Raw genomic sequence first — 14,197 nt, 5'->3', positions numbered from 1 at the left:
TGACATCTGTGCCCATGTATGTATGTATGTACAGTATGTCACTCCCCTCTGTATTTATTTGGACAGTTAAGATAAAATGTGTAAAAAATAATCATCATCTGTGAAAAATCATCCACATGTAAATCTGAAGTTCAGCGCATTTTATATAGATACATACACTCGTATTTATTTTGACAGTGAAGCTAATACTTTTAGCTTTACTCCAGCATTTTGGAAAGTACAGAATGTCACCTTTTTATTTGAGGGTATATTCATACACATCTGTTTTACCATTTAGAAATGAAAGCACTTTATGTATCTAGTCACCCCATTTGAATGCTTTCTTTTCATAAGTAACGTTATTTGGACAAATTCAATTATACTGTAGTGTCTTAAAAATAAAGTAGTCAAAAGTTGAGTATTTGGTCTCATATTCTTAGCACGCAATGACTACAAGAAGCTTGTGACTCTACAAACTTGTTGGAATATTTGCAGGTTGTTTTGCCCAATAGGAACTGAATGGTGAATAATATATTTTGGAGTCACTTTTATTGTAAATAAGAATAGAATATGTTTTCGGAACACTTGGATGGATAATAAATAATCATGAATGAATAGTGAATAATGATGAGTCAGAAAGTTATAGAGGCACAAAGATCATACACCATATTTTTACGTTACAACCTTATTCTAAAATTTATGAAATAGTTGTTTTTCTTCATCAGTCTACACACAATACCCCATATTTACAAAGCAAAAACAGGTTTTTAGACATTTTTGCAAATGTATAAAATAAAATAAACTGAAATATCACATTTACATCAGTATTCAGACACTTTGCTCAGTTGAAGCACTGTTGGCAGCGATTACAGCATCAAGTCTTCTTGGGTATGACGCTACAAGCTTGGCACAACTGTATTTGGGGAGTTTATCCCCTGTAGTTCCTCTCAAGCTCTGTCAGGTTTGATGGGGAGCGTCGCTGCACAGCTATTTTCAGGTCTCTCCAGAGATGTTAAATCGGGTTCAAGTCCGGCTGTGGCTTGGCCACTCAAGGACATTCAGAGACTTGTCCCGAAGCCACTCCTGTGTTGTCTTTGCTGCGTGCTTAGGGTCGTTGTTCTTTTGGAAGGTGAACCTTCACCCCAGTCTGAGGTCCTGAGTGTTCTGGAGTAGGTTTTCATCAAGGATCTCTTTGCTCTTTGCTCTGTTCATCTTTTCCTTGATCCTGACTAGTCTCCCAGTCCCTGCCGCATGATGCTGCCACGTCCATGCTTCACCGTAGGGATGGTGACAGGTTTCCTCCAGACATGATGCTTGGCATTCAGGCCCGAGTTCAATCTTGGTTTCATCAGACCAGAGAATCTTGTTTCTCATAGTCTGAGAGTCTAGGTGCCTTTTGGAAAACTCCAAGCGGGCTGTCATGTGCCTTTTACTGAGGAGTGGCTTCCGTCTGGCCATTCTACCATAAAGGCCTGATTGGTGGAGTGCTGCAGAGATGGTTGTCCTTCTGGAAGGTTCTCTCCACAGAGGAACTCTAGAGCTCTGTCAGAGTGACCATCGGGCCCTTCTCCCCCGATTGCTCAGTTTGGCCGGGTGGCCAGCTCTAGGAAGAGTCTTGGTGGTTCCAAACTTCTTCCATTTAAGAATGATGGTGGCCACTGTGTTCTTAGGGACCTTTAATGCCGAATGCATTTTTTGGCACCCTTCCCCAGGTCTTTGCCTTGACACAATCCTGTCTCGGAGCTCTACGGACAGTTCCTTCGAGCTCATGGCTTGGTTTTTATTCTTTCATAGACTGTCAACTGTGGGACCTTGTATAGACAGGTGTGTGACTTTCCAAATCATGTCCAATCAATTGAATTTACCACAGGTGGACTCCAATCAAGTTGAAGAGACATCTCAAGGATGATCAATGGAAACCGGATGCACCTGAGCTCAATTTCGAGTCTCATATCAAAGGGTCTGAATACTTGTGTAAATAAGGTATTTCTAAAAACTTTGCTTTGTCATTATGGGGTATTGTGTGTAGATGGCTGAGGATTTTAATTTATTTAACCCATTTTAGAATAAGGCTGTAACGTAACAAAATGTGGTAAAAGTCAAGGGGTCTGAATACTTTCCGAAGGCACTGTACATGTGGTTGGTTTCTCACTGTTGACATGGTTTGTTGAATGCCAGGATTCTCATAACAAACATTTCTCAAACTTAAGAAAGCATTTAGATCTTCATACTTTACCGTTTTCTTTTTACAATATCAACCATATTATGATAGTTTTACATTTTATTCTGTTCATGACAAAGGCAACCATGCATTATTGTTTTAATAATCACCTTTTTTATCCCAGCCCTAAAAACCGACTGTTTTTCGGCAAACTCCCAGGTCCTCTGATACTTATCCCGTGTGACTCATCATCTCTCTGTTTTGAGTGACATTACAGAGTTGAACAGGTGCTGCACCCAGTTTGGGTAAGAACATGGGAAAACATTGATGCTTAAAACAAAGTGCTATGCACTCAGCCTACAGATGAATGATCTGTTTAGTCACATATCAACTTTCCTAGAGCCATACTTCTCTTTTAAAAGATGAAGTGGACGATACTGTGCCAATGAATTTATGAATTGTCAAATATGTCATGTAATTATAAGTCTGCATAAGTTACAGCTCATGGCTCTTATTGATATGCATTATTATTGTAACTTTCTCAGAACGGAAGGCCTTTAGGCCAATATTAAGCTATCCCTAGACATTTTAAATATCTTCATGCCTGGAAGAGACTCCAGGCTTACGTCATAATGGTCCATTTTGAATGAGGAAAAAAAGGAATTACTGGGGCAGTTTGGTAAAAATGAATCCCTTCCGACTCGTCCACTGGAAAAACGGAAATGCTGGGGTAATAATTACATAACCGAAGTTCTATAGTAATACTAGTCCTGTGCGATTAGGGCTTAAGAAGCGGTAGATCTGTTCTATTTGCGCTATTTCTATGCTTCCCATTCTTCAATATTGTTTTTGCGCCTTTTACTTTTGGTTTTGTACACCAGCTTCAAACAGTTGAAAATACAATATTTTTGGTTTAGATGGTACAATGATTCTCTACACTGTACTTGCCTGTTTTTTCACATAAACTGAAAGTAGGCTAACTATTAGAATTTTATCAACTAGGAAATGGTGATGCGATTTCTGCATATTCCACCTTTTAGTACTTAAAAAATATATATTATTAAAACAGTGGTCCCAAAACTGTTACCCCAAAGACCTAAATAAATTGTATAATGTGAAATTAGTATTACTGTGGTGTCCGAAATTATTGACACCTTTGATAAAGATGAGCAAAAATAACTGTATAAAATAAAAGATTCAGATACTGAGCTATATTGTATGCTCAAAAACATTTGGAAATTATATTATTTTATAGTAATATAATTGTTCAGAGAGAGATTTTATTAAGTAATACTTTTTTCACTAATAGGTACAGGGTAAAAATTATTGACACCCCTGTTTTCAATACCTTTCAATACCTCACCTTGTGAGGATAATGGCACTGTGGCCCTTGTTAAGGTCAATGGCATCATGACCTTTACCCAGTACAAGGACATTTTAGGCAAAGACCTGGTTGCCTCTGGGAGGAGGCTGAAACTTGATCGCAAGTGGATCTTCCAACAAGACAATAACCCCAAGCACACATCAAAATCCACAAACAAATGGTTAATTGGACACAAAATCAACATTTTGCAATAGCCATCTCAGTCTTCAGACTTGAAACCTATTGAAAACCTGTGGTTTGAATTGAAGAGGGCAGTCCATAAGCACAGACGATGGATATCAAGGCTCTGGATGGATTCTGTATGGAGGAATGGTGGAAGATCCTCCCCAATGTGTCCCAACTCGTGATATATTTTACAAAAAGGCTCAGATACATTATTCTCACAAGGTGGGGTATTGAAAACAGGGAAGTCAATAATTTCGACGCCTTCTTTCTCTGAACAATTATATTAGTATAAAATATGATAATTTCCCGAATTTATTTAGGATACTAAATAGCTCAGTATTTAAATTATTTATTTTATACAGTAATTTTTGCTCATCTTTATCGAGTGTCAATAATTTTGGACCCCACTGTATATACTGTATATGAGTAGTATACTGTACCATCCATGGCATAATGGTCATGGCAGACCAATAGAACTTTAAAATATAAGCCTAAAAAAAACAACGGTTGAGGCAGGACAGCAGTAAGATACCAGATTTAGAGTCCTAGATTAATAAGTGTTTATCTGAACAATACAAAGGTCAGTAAACCAACAGCACATTGGAAATAAACCAAAACATGTGAGGTTCAGAGCAGACCAAAAGTAACTAGGTCCACTGTAGCTGAAATCTACAGCTTGTGTAGTGATGACACTGACAACATGTAATTACTGTACAGGATAGATGTATTATGCAACATAAACAAGTTGACTAGATTGATGAGTACAGACAAGAAAATTGAATAAATCAAATAAATAACGGTATTTTTATCTTTATTTTTGCATTAGTATACACATTTGTCAAGCTGTTATAGTTTTCATGAAACACATTTAAAGACTTCACACAAACCACTAGGAGGCTTATAGAACCTTTATTTTAGAAGATTATGATTCTTACCTGTTGTTGGTTACCCCTTGGATACGTTTGGTGGAAAGGATCTCTACTGAGAATGAAATAGACAAATACAAAGACAAATATCAGTCTACTGACCAGCTATGTGTGGTTATGAGTATTGTTAGGTCGTATAATGATTATCTTTGCCCTCCTCAGCAGACTGCCTCTATATGCCTACCTTCAGGTGTCCGGTGCCTTGTGTCTCCCCCTGGTCTCCATCTCTCTTTATAAAGAGTGTTGCTCAGCCCTATATGGAGATGGGCCATGTCGTGACATAAATTAGCCTGCTTATTTCAAAAGATCTGTATTTGGGGCTAGAGGTGTATACGTCTTTGACCTATCAGGCTCGTTATAACAACAGGCTATTCCAGGGCGGACAGAGGAGGGGAGAAATTGGCTGCATTGAAAGCCCACTTGATCAGGGGGCGGTTTCAGGCTCTGTAGTCATCTAAACATTACAAGCATGTATGTTTGACCAATGAAAATTAATCAAATGATGTATGTGACATGAAATGACAGAAAGTAAGTTAGCTCCAAAAATTTGGGAAGTAGAGGTGTGCACCTCAGACCTATCAGGCTTGTTGTAACAACAGGCTATCAATAAGGAGGGAGAAGGGGAGCAAAAACCCAGGGTGCATGTAGAGCATCACCCTTTGCTATAATTCCTTTTTTGGAGTGTCACTTTAACAGATGAGGTGGCTACATGACGACATTATGACATTTCAGAGCCCATTTTAGCACCCTCCTTTATAGGGCAGTTTCAGGCTCCATGGACATCCAACACATATCAATATTGTATGTTTGAGCATTGGAAATCTCTTGAATTTAGTAAGGGGGAGTTCTCATGATTTTTATGGAGGTTCGTTTTGAGTTTTATGTTCTAGTACATGTTTGGGAACAAACTAGAACGTCTTTGTGTTGTGATTGCTTAAGGTAATTGGATGACATGAGAAAGTCATCATACATGGTGTGAAATCATTGCAAGACAACTGCAACTGTCAGTTGTTCACCAAGGCAAGGTCACTTTCCTTTCCATTGTCACCAAGAGTCCCAGCTACTGTAAGCATAACCCTAGGCCCCATCTTGTTGACGTGGCATTGTCTCCTTTTTATCCTTCAGGACAAATATAAACCTGTGAAATTGTTCTTGGATTCCTTCAACTGACCATGAGGCACTTCAATGTGCTTGAATGTGTGGGCCTCACCATCTGACATTGTAATAGCTGCAGCCTTCTCACATAAATAATTCCAGGCCACAAATGGAAGGGGGGACTCCATTTACCTCATGAGTTGTTAACAAAACTTTCAACCAGGCGCGTCATACGAGTTGGAAACAGAAGATATTGTTTATTTTACACATAATTAATTCAAAGATATCCAATTTACTATCAGTGCTCCTAAAAAAAGGGTACATGACGTTTATATGTGTCCAACATGTCAGATACTGGTAGCGCTTTCAAAAACAATATGCTATTGAAACCTTGGTGAATAGCTTTTTGTTTTTTCCCCTGCTATTTATTAGCGTCCTCTGTGTAAAGTTTGCATCAACTCAGTCTTAGTACATTACAATCACAAAAACATGCGTAGCCCCTGTGTTTTTCTCAATTAGACTGAGTGAATATCTGATAAGGTGCTGAGACAAGGGGCATGAGGTCTTGGATTTGTAAGTGTCACATTGTTAAAGATAGCTGTCAGGTCATCGTTTGTACAGTGTGGAGGAAGTGTGAAGCTGTTAACAAGGTGATGATGTACTGGTGACATAGCTAGAAAATGTGTTACCTCCTTCAAGACCTGTGCATATGACCCCTGTATAGTATAATGTATGTTGGAGCCCTTTTGACTCTTACAACTTCACACCTTGGCCCTCGCTTCAGCCTTGAGGTTCTGCAATTAGCTTCCACAGCTGAACATACCATCCCCTGCCCTTCAATGACTCGCTAAGGATCCCATTCCCAGCTGCCGTGTGTTGTGCTTGATGTACTTGAACACATGGATTCACCTTAACCTATTCTTCTGTCATCCTTGGTCTCCATAGATTGCCAGACTGCCAGGCAATCTCCACTGCTCCCCTAGGCTAAGACCATCTCTTCCCTCACCAAGGCACGTGGGTTCCCTGACAGGGTGAAAGAAAGATATAGGCTAAATAGGTTAGTGATGCAGGAGTAGCCTCCACAAATCTTCCTCTAGCAACAGAATCAGCACTGACCAAGGTAAGTCATAATGACATTATCTGTAAGTCCTACCGGACTGTCAGCAAGCAGTACTCAATGTGCAGGTGCAGGGATATTATCTTTTAAGAAATTTGTGTGGAAATTATTATCATATAGGAAATTCGTGTCATAGTCAGAATACGAAAGACTGAGAAAATAGCCTTGATTTTATAGGACCTAGCTTTAATCTCATTTTTGGTGTAGATCATTTGTTGTGAGTTCCCAGCTGGACTTGGTAGGAAGTACAGTTTGCAGCCCAAGAGATCACATCACAGTCTTCCCTGTAGTTAACACAGATGGAATATTAGCGTGTTGTTTCTTAATGTATCAGTAGTTAAGTATAACACTTAAAACTCTTGCATATAAAATACATGTTAAGGTATTTCAGTAATAATGTGGTAACACTTCACAATAAGGGTACATTCAATTAAAATCCCAATTGTGTCAGTTATTGATGTTGAGTGATTCAAAGGTAAGGTGCACAAAATGTAAGCAATTGGGAAGACAACAGATAAGGCTAAATGTTTTTTATGCAAATAAAATAGAACATAATAGTTTTTGTTCCTTTTTCAGCTAGAAAGCATTGTCTAACCACCAGCCTAAATACCCCAAAATATGCAACAATTATATTACTCATAGTTACATTTTAAATGTTGTCTTTCCAAAGCCCAATGAAGAATATTAAAGAGAAGCACCAACAGTAGCTTATACAATAAGCTTATATCATACAAAACAAGACACAGTTGTGATATTATAACCTAAATATGTGTAGGAGGTGTGAAAATCATACACATGTAGCCTAGTGAATTTTGAATTTAAATCTACATTTTGGAGGTTTAGAACTGAGCAGAAGACATATGTAAATTATTCACTGTAACGGACAATAAAGTTGTTTTCTATTCTAATAAGTGGGGTGTGGCTGTTGCTGTCTCTCAAGTTGTTGGCTTGTGGGGTGTAACTTTAACTCTGTCTTGTTTATGCCACATTGTTTCCCTCCCTTTGTCCTTGAGTACAACTATAACCCAGTGAAATTCCTGCTGAGTGCCTTTCTCTGATTGAGATGGACAGTTTGTGAGGTTCATTGATATCTGAGATTAGCTAGTGGTCTATTAAAATGTCTGTTTACTGAAATTTGGTCACACCAAATTTAAGATCATTACTATAATAATTAGGACAATGTTCGTCCTTGAACAGAGGCATCACTAAAAGTAAATGGAGGGAATGTAATAATTGTTTTAATCAACGCATGATTGTCAAGGCCATAGAGAGGAAACATTTCCGAGAAGCATTCACTACGAGAACCAGTTGGTGTGTTTGATTGAAACATAGTTGAGGATGGGAATGTGGATTCTAAGCTTGAGGGCAGGAGGCTACAACAGTAAGCAAATGGTTAAGTTTTATGTCAGGGGTTAATTGCTGCAACGCAACCTTCTTCTAACACCATCTCAAGGAGGAACTGCTCCAGAGTACGTTGTGGAAGCCTCTTCACTGAGGATTGTAGTTGTGTTTTATATTTCTGTTGTTATGTATATTCTTTAGGGGCTTACAGCGAAGCTGTGAAACCTGTTGGTATTCTTATATATTTTTGCCTTGACATGGTATAATAACTCAAACATAGACCATGTGTGACTTGGTCTAAAAGAATGGCACCAATTGGCCTATGGGTGGCGCTGTTACAAGCAGTCTAACTTAAACCTGCATATTTGTCACCCGTTTGACCTATAGACTTGAAACTTTGTATGTAGGTGACTTTCCTCGCGCTGAACAAATCTGTCTTAAGGACCCCGTCAGGATAAATTGTCCTCCAATGTTTGAAAACCTTTGAAAAAGTTATTCTCATGAACCGTAAATCCAAATATCACCAATTTGGTAGGTAGGCCCATGGTACATCTCTTAACTTAGTTTGAGAAAATCAAAGGGATTGGTTAAGAGATGGCTGATTAATTGATAAATCAGTAAATCAGATTTTATGTGTCCATTTAAATCCTTTGTAAATCAACTCCACAATGGCCTATCAACTTGAAACATTTTAGGGTCATCAAAGACATTAATTACCATGATGAACCATGTTACGTTTGGCATTGATAGCTTAAAAAAAGAGGAAACTATTAACATTTCACTGTTTTGACTGTAACACTAATGCATAAAATAATAATGAATCTTCTCATTGACTAAAAGTCAGATTCACTCCAAATGTGTTCTTTGGACTCATCACAATAGTCCCTAAAGACTTTGAGTAAAGAACATTGAGGCATTCAAGATGTCCACACTATACCAGTAGATGCATATTAGCACTTACGCTAATATGATCAAATATGCCAATAATTCTTCAAAAATCTTCTTCTCATGAACCATAGGACCAATTGACAGCAAATGTGGAATGTAGGTCCATGGTACTTGTCTTAACTTAGTTTGAGTGGATATATACTCACTGGAAACCTTAGATGGCTGCACCATCCCAGTTGGTGGCACTATAGATGTCAATGACACCAGTGGCACCATAGGATACTAGAGCAATAACTATTGATCAAATGGACTTCGTCTCATGTAAGTTAATGATACATTTAAATTATGCAGACAAACTATGTGAAATATCATGAAAATAAAGCTGACAATTTTTCACAAATCTTAACATTAACTATTAGTTAAATTGACCCCAGAATTGGTATAAAATCAATATATTAAGTAATGAAGTTAAGAATTATTACCTGCAGCATTCAAAATCAAATCAAATTTTATTGGTCGCATACACATATTTAGCAGATGTCACTGCGGTTGTAGCGAAACGCTTGTGTTCCTAGCTTCAACAGTGCAGTAGTATCTAACAATTCACAACATTACACACAATCTGAAAGTAAAAGGATGGAATTAAGATATATATAAATATTAGGACGAGCAATGTCGGAGTGGCATTGACTAGAATACAATAGAATACAGTATATACATATGAAATGAGTCAAACAGTATGTAAACATTATTAAAGTGACCAGTGTTCCATATTAAAGTGAACAGTGATTCCATGTCTATGTACATAGGGCAGCAGCCTCTAAGGTGCAGGGTTGAGTAACCGGGTGGTAGCCAGCTAGTGACAGTGACAAAGTTCAGGGTATTGGGTGGAGGCCGGCTAGTGATGGCTATGTAACAGTCTGATGTCCTAGAGATGAAAGCTGTTTTTCAGTCTGTCTCGGTCCCAGTTTTGATGCACCTCTACTAACCTCGCCTTCTGGATGATAGCGGGGTGAACAGGCCGTGGCTTGGGTGGTTGATGTCCTTGATGATCTTTTTGGCATTCCTGTGACTTTGGGTGCTGTACAGTAGATGTCCTGGAGGGAATGCAGTGTACCTTCGGTGATGCATTGGGCCAACCGCACCACCCTCTGGAGAGCCCTGCGGTTGCAGGCGGTGCAATTGCCGTAACAGGAGGTGATACAGCCCGACACGATGCTCTCAATGGTGCGTCTGTAAAAGTTTGTGAGGGTCTTAGGGGTCAAGCCGAATTGGATGATAGCCGGGTGAACAGGCCGTGGCTTGGGTAGTTGATGTCCTTGATGATCTTTTTGGCCTTCCTGTGACATTGGGTGCTGTAGATGTCCTGGAGAGCAAAGCTGTCATCAAGGCAAAGGGTGGCTACTATGAAGAATCTCAAAAATAAAATGTATTTTGATTTGTTTAACAATTTTTTGGTTACTACATGATTCCATATGTGTTATTTCATAGTTTTGATGTCTTCACTATTATTCTACAATGTAGAAAATAGTAAAAATAAAGAAAAATCCTTGAATGAGTGGGTGTGTCCAAACTTTTGACTGGTACTGTATATGTTAATGTTATTCAAAACATTCTTGAAGCATGGATTCCGATTTGTCAAACCAGCGTTGACTAGACCTTAGCTAGGGCTGGACAGTATACCGTATTTTATTATATACCTGTATTGATGAAGGGACCGGTTTGGGTGTTTACTTTACCTTCTATACCAGTATTTGAATGTTTGTTTTGTTAAATGTGATACGCCAAGTGTAACGTCATCTCTGCTCTTCCTCTCCGTGCCACTTTCGACACAGACCTAGCCACGCCCCTTGTCACTCAAGGAGTGCATTTGATGTTCCTCAACCACGCAGTGTTGCCAACTTAGCGATCTTGTCGCTATATTTAGCGAGTATTTAGACCCCTCTAGCGACAAATCTAGCGACTTTTTCTGGTGTTATTGGAGACTTTTGGAGACTCTGATGTGAAAGCACGTATCGTTCTTACTCTTCTCAACGAGCAGCGGGTGCTGCTGTGGGCCCCACCCCTGTTCCAAAGCACTCTCAGGCGTCCCAGTCCTCGCGCAGCAGTCCCTCCCAGCTGCAGTCAGAGCAGGAGATGTTCACCCCTCCACGTCCAGACTGCAAATTACATTTACGCGCATGCGGGAAGCCACCGCTGGCTGATCCCGCCCTGGCTTACATTAAAAAACTTTTTTTACCTGAATTAGGGCCAGACTAGTTACCATAATTTTCTCACATTGCCATTGATAGTTTTTTCTATTGTCTCTTTTTGGTCCATTTAGATTGTTCTTATAACTTCTCATAACTTCTTATGGCTGGGGGCAGTATTGAGTAGCTTGGATGAATAAGGTGCCCAGAGTAAACTGCCTGCTACTCAGTCCCAGAAGCTAAGATATGCATATTATTAGTAGATTTGGATAGAAAACACTGAAGTTTCTAAAACTGTTTGAATGATGTCTGTGAGTATAACAGAACTCATATGGCAGGCAAAAACCTGAGAAAAAATCCAACCAGGAAGTGGGGAATCTGAGGTTTGTAGGTTTGCCTATCCAATATACAGTGTCTATGGGGTCATATTGCACTTTCTAAGGCTTCCACTAGATGTCAACAGTCTTTAGAACCTTGTTTGATGCTTTTACTGTGAAGGATGAGGGAATGAAAGCTGATTGAGTCAGGGGTCTGGCAGAGTGCCACGAGCTCACTCAGGCGCGCCCCATGAGGTAGCTGCGTTCCTTCTCCTTTCTAAAGACAAAGAAAGGAATTCTCCGGTTGAAACATTATTGAAGATTTATGTTAAAAACATCCTTTGACTTTTCGTCTGGACTAAGTGTGCCTGCGCGTCGTGAATTTGGATTTTTGAACTAAACGCGCGAACAAAAAGGAGGTATTTGGACATTACATTTACATTTAAGTCATTTAGCAGACGCTCTTATCCAGAGCGACTTACAAATTGGTGCATTCACCTTATGATATCCACACATGGTATCGCCTTTTTTTATTTTTTTATTTAACTAGGCAAGTCAGTTTTAAGAACAAATTCTTATTTTCAATGACAGCCTAGGAACAGTGGGTTAACTGCCTGTTCAGGGGCAGAAGGACAGATTTGTACCTTGTCAGCTCAGGGATTTGAACTTGCAACCTTTTGGTTACTAGTCCAACACTCTAACCACTAGGCTACCCTGCCGCCCCACTATGCTACACTGCCGCCGCCCCATTATGGACTTTATCGAACAAGACATACAGTTATTGTGGAACTGGGATTCCTGGGAGTGCATTCTGATGAAAATCTTCAAAGGTAAGTGAATATTTATAATGCTATTTCTGACTTCTGTTGACTCCACAACATGGCGGGTACCTGTATGGCTTGTTTTTGTGTTTGAGCGCCGTACTCAGATTATTGCATGGTGTGCTTTTTCCGTAAAGTTCTTTTGAAATCGGACACAGCGGTTGCATTAAGGAGAAGTTTATCTAAAGTTCCATGTATAATACTTGTATCTTTTATCAATGTTTATTTTGAATATTTCTGTAAATTGATGTGGCTCTCTGCAAAATCACCGGATGTTTGGGAGGCAAAACATTACTGAACATAACGCGCCAATGTAAACTAAGATTTTTGGATATAAATATGAACTTTATTGAACAAAACATACATGTATTGTGTAACATGAAGTCCTATGAGTGTCATCTGATGAAGATCATCAAAGGTTAGTGATTAATTTTATCTCTATTTCTGCTTTTTGTGACTCCTCTCTTTGGCTGGAAAAATGGCTGTGTTTTTCTGTGACTAGGTACTGACCTAACATAATCAGATGGTGTGCTTTCGTCGTAAAGCCTTTTTGAAATCGGACACTGTGGTGGGATTAACAACTAGTTTATCTTTAAAATGGTGTAAAATACTTGTATGTTTGAGGAATTTTAATTATGAGATTTCTGTTGTTTGAATTTGGCGCCCTGCACTTTCACTGGCTGTTGTCAAGTCGATCCCGTTAACGGGATCTCAGCCGTAAGAAGTTTAATGTAGATTGTATACAAAAATCTTTTTTAAATGTTATGGTTAAAAATGTTCATGTTTTCCTGTGACTTGTTGTAGGCTCCTAAGTGGACCATAAGGTTAAAAAACAAACCAAATTAAGAAAACTAAACTAAAAAAAATAAAAATAAAAGATCAAATAAAAAACGAAGTAACTCCACCAGAGTGTCTCTTTTGGGTCACTTTTGCCGGTCCCAAGCCCGGATAAAGGAGGAAGGTTGGAATTGTGACATTAAAAAAACAAGAATCGACAGAAGAAAGTTCATTTGTAGTTCTAAATATATTTAGGGTGTTTTTTACTCACTTTGTCTCTCCCACGATGTTATTCCTCTCTCCTACAGCGTCCATCACAATTACATTCACTTGGCCAATTATGCAAATTAGGTGTTGACTTCTAGCGACTTTTAGGACAGCCAATAGCTACTTTCCTTACTGAGGAGTTGTCAACACTGCAACCATGAGACACTTGTGTTCAGTCTGCATGGTCAATGAAGCACTTGCACCAATGTTGATGACAACAATGCTGTTTTCACTTTGCTTCTTAATATAAATCCACGAGCGTTCTATAATGACACTATTAGTTTGTGTTTCTTACATCAGCAAACAGCTAGTTTGTCTTTTCTTAGCAAGTTGCCCTAAATCTTGTTAGCCGCTAATAGCTAGCTAGCTAGCTTATAAATGTAATGAGTAAGTGCAAACGTAGCTAGCTATTACAGCCTGATAATACCAGTGATGGTGTAGACCTAAATCAGCATGTTGTTTGTGCAACAGTATCTTCTAAATCAAAGAGGAATATGCAAAGCAAGAATATGTTAGCTACATGAAGTAGCTAAGAGAAAACATGCAATGTCGCCAAAGCGTATAGGGTCCCCTAGGAAACACTAATCAACACTTTAGTTCTTACCCTGTCACAATAACTCCTCCCTGACATTTTAATTTGTTGTCATCTCAAACAACACTGTATTCAAAGTGCCCACCATTATATTCTAACCATAGAATTAGAATAGTCATTCTATTTCCAAAGTTTTGCTCTAATTCGCAAGTCAAATTCGCAATTGCAACATTTGGTT

This window comes from Salvelinus namaycush, chromosome 7 (genome assembly GCF_016432855.1).
Source record: "Salvelinus namaycush isolate Seneca chromosome 7, SaNama_1.0, whole genome shotgun sequence".
Lineage (NCBI taxonomy): Eukaryota > Metazoa > Chordata > Actinopteri > Salmoniformes > Salmonidae > Salvelinus > Salvelinus namaycush.
This window is presented reverse-complemented; position numbering follows the sequence as displayed.